Source organism: Triticum aestivum, chromosome 7B (assembly GCF_018294505.1).
Source record: "Triticum aestivum cultivar Chinese Spring chromosome 7B, IWGSC CS RefSeq v2.1, whole genome shotgun sequence".
Taxonomy (NCBI): domain Eukaryota; kingdom Viridiplantae; phylum Streptophyta; class Magnoliopsida; order Poales; family Poaceae; genus Triticum; species Triticum aestivum.
Window position 1 is genome coordinate 732,768,880 of NC_057813.1, and position 3,887 is coordinate 732,772,766.

Genomic DNA, 3,887 nt, shown 5'->3' on the forward strand with positions numbered 1-3,887 from the left:
TTCTGTCAAACCTTCTTGCTCTAGTGTCTGTTCTAGATATGTTCGGTTCTAGTTCATATATACAGATGATGTTTACCTTCTCTTTGTCAAATCGCATGATTTGTTTTATCACTGCTATACTAGTCGTGCTTTATCTAGTATTTCTGTTAATAAAATCATTTGGTAAATTGCTCATATTTCCAACAATCCAAAAACCTTATTATAGGCAATTTACCACGAGTTATTTTGCTGCTTCCATGAAACCTCCTATGTTTGAGGGTATCCACTATAAGAGGTGGCGCGTGAGAGCGGTCTTATGGTTTCAAACCACGAGTTGCTATGATGCCACTCTTGGCAAACCTGAAGGAGAGCAAGATGCTCAACAGGTAGAAACTTTTCAGAAAATGGATACCTTGTTTAAGGCTGCTCTCTTGAGTGTTCTTGGTGAGAACATAGTTGATTCTTATGCATCAATTAATAATGGAAAACATATGTGAGACGCACTCAAGGCCAAGTTTGGGGTCTCGGATGCTGGCACTGAGTTGTACAGCATGGAGCATTTGTATGACTACAGGATGATTGAAGAACGCTCCGTGGTTTTAGCAAGCTCATGAGATACAGTCATTTGCTAGACAACTTGAGCACTTCAATTGTATCCTACCGGACAAGTTTATTGCCGGAGGTATCATGACTAAGCTTCCTCCCACATGGAGGAACTTTTCTACCTCACTGAAGCATAAGAGGCAGGAGTTTTCCGTTCCGGATTTCATTGGTACTCTTGATGTGGAAAAAAATGCGAGAGCAAATGACAATCGTGCTCGAGGTATTGAGGGAGGTTCTAGTGCCAATCTGGTACAGAAGAAGAACTTTCGGCCCCACAAGTTCAAGAACAAGGGCAAATTTGATGGTAAAGCAAAGTTTGATGGGAATAACAAGGCTGTGCAGCACACGAACTTCAAGAAGAAGAATGACAAGAAGAAAGGTGATTGTCATGTGTGTGGGCATCCTGATCATTGGGCTCCTAGTTTCCCTAATCTCTATGACAAGCGTCACCCTGGGAAAGGCGTCAAGTCCGCCAATGTTTTCATTGGAGACACTGGCATGAAGGATGCTGGGTATGGTATATTTCCCACTATTCTTTCAGTATGTCATTCTCCTGGTTGGTTGATTGACACGTGTGCTAATGTGCATGTATGCGGTGATATTTCCATGTTTTCGTCTTATAAGACCGCAGGGCCTTCAACTGTGCTGATGGGCAACGGTTCAAGTGCTTCTGTTCATGGTGTTGGCACGGTCGACCTGTAGTTTACTTCGGGAAAGATCGTGCAGCTGAAGAACATGCATTATGTCCCCTTCGTCAATGAAAGTCTTGTTAGCGGATCTCTTGTGTGTAGAGATGGCTACAAGCTTGTCTTTGAGTCTAATAAATTTGTAATTTCCAATTATGGAACCTTTGTTGGTAAAGGCTATGAGTTAGGAGGCCTGTTTCATTTATCCTTATCAGACGTTTGCAATAAAGTTGTTAATCACGTTTGCAACAATAGTGAATCAAATGTGTGGCATTCACTTCTGTCTTGTTAACTTCGGTTACATGTCGCGACTAGAGAAGTTAAACTTAATCCCTAGTTTCGCCACTGTCATGGGATCTAAGTGTCAAGTGTGTGTGCAAGCTAAGCAACCTTGTAAGTCTCAAGTGACTGCGGAAACGAGAAATCTTGTACCATTAGATCTCATACATTCAGATCTATGTGAAATGAATGGTGTTTTGATAAAAGGTGGAACGAAGTATTTTATGACGTTAATCGATGACTCCACTAGATACTGTCATGTGTATCTTCTGAAATCTAAGGATGAGGCTTTGAACTATTTCAAGATCTATAAAGCTGAAGCGGAAAACCAACTTGATCGAAAGATCAAGAGGCTTAGGTCCGATCGTGGTGGAGAGTATTTCTCAAATGAATTTGATTCCTTTTGTGCGGAACATGGTATAATCCATGAGAGGACGCCTCCCTATTCACCTCGGTCAAATAGGGTGGCCGAAAGAAAGAACCATACTCTAACTGATTTGGTTAACGCCATGTTAGACACATCGGGTCTCAACAAGGCATGGTGGGGGAGGCGATATTGACAGCAAGTCATGTCCTAAATCGAGTTCCCACAAAAAACAAAGAGATAACTCCATTCAAGGAATGGGACAAGAAAAGGTTAAATCTCTGTTATCTACGAACCTGGGGTTGTTTCGCAAAAGTCAATGCGTCAATTCCAAAGAAGCGGAAGCTGGGACCAGAAACTGTGGATTATGCTTTCCTAGGATATGCTTTTCATAGAATTGGTTATAGATTCTTGGTTATAAAATCTGAGGTTCCTGACATGCATGTCGGTACGATCATGCAGTTGAATGATGTGACTTTCTTTGAAGATATCTTTCTCATGAAGGATATGGCTACCTCATCTAATCAGGATATGCCTGGTTCATCGAATCAGGAACCAGTTACAATTACTGAACCTGCCATTTCGATGGAACACTTTGAAAGTCCTGTGGAGGAGAACAATGAAGTTCCTACTAGGAGCAAGAGACAAAGGAATGCAAAGTCTTTTGGTGATGATTTTCTTCTGTATCTCATAGATGACACTCCCAGTTCTACTTTAGAGGCCTATGCATCTGAAGATGCTGACTACTTGAAGGAAGCAGTTCGTCGCGAGATGGATTCCATCTTGGCGAATGAAACTTGGGAGATAACTGATCGTACTTATGTGTGCAAACCTATAGGATGCAAATGGGTATTCAAGAAGAAGCTTAGGTCGGATGACACTATTGAAAAGTACAAGGCTCGGCTTGTGGCTAAGTGTTATACCGAAAAAAAAGGTGAAGACTTCTTTGATACTTACTCACCTGTTGCTATATATATATAGGTGGACATTTCTAGCTCTTAAGTAGGTTCATCTCGTAAGTGGTTGTATATATGGTGTACACTCACTTACTGTAATATCGACTGTCGGTAATGGTCGTTCTCCCCCTCTCTCCTCGTGCTTTACCAAGATCTTAGAGGAGAAGAGGGAGAAGAACGACATCCTACGACAATAGTCGGTTCATCTCTCAAGTAGTTATATATATTGTGTACAAACACTTAGTCACTGTATTTTTGACTGTCGGTGATGGTCGTCCTTCATCTTCTCCTGCCACTTTAGCAAAGTCTAAGATGAAGTGAACAAGAAGGACAACCCCGTACGACAACAGGCAGTGTCCTCCTCTTAGAAAAACTCTCATATCAACTTGTGGATTAAGAGTGAGTATTCTCCAGGCGATGGAAAATATTATTAAGTAGCTCGTCCATAGAAAGTTAAAAAATTACGGAAATATTGGAATGACCTTTGCTAGAAATTGGACATACTGACTGCCAGTAATTAAGCGAAACGGAACCTAATTCACGTTTAGCGAAAACATTGGCACTCGTTATGAGTATCTGCATCTTGAATAAAATATGGTACAATCAAATTTAAGACGTCCAATTACAAAGATTAAATGGTACATCATATAACAAGAGACAACTACAGTACATCCAATAACAAGTTTTAACTACACTAATTTCTTTTGCTAATGTACTAGTACAATATACAAGAATAACTATAATCTCCATTAACAGAGAGAGGGGAGGTGTGGTCACTGGTGCATACGGAGATGGTGGGAAGGACGGGGACGATGGAAGAGGTGAACGACGTGTTTGACGGGGAATCCGATTACGTTGGAGGCAGAGGAAGGCACGTGCGATAGTGACGAGGAAGTAGTTGGAGGTGGACAACAAGGCCGAGGACTTTGAGGAGGCGATGGATGGCGCGGGCGACAGGGAAGATTGGGTCCGCGATGCCGTTCGAGGCGGCGGACGGCGACCTTGCCGGTGGCGTCGGCG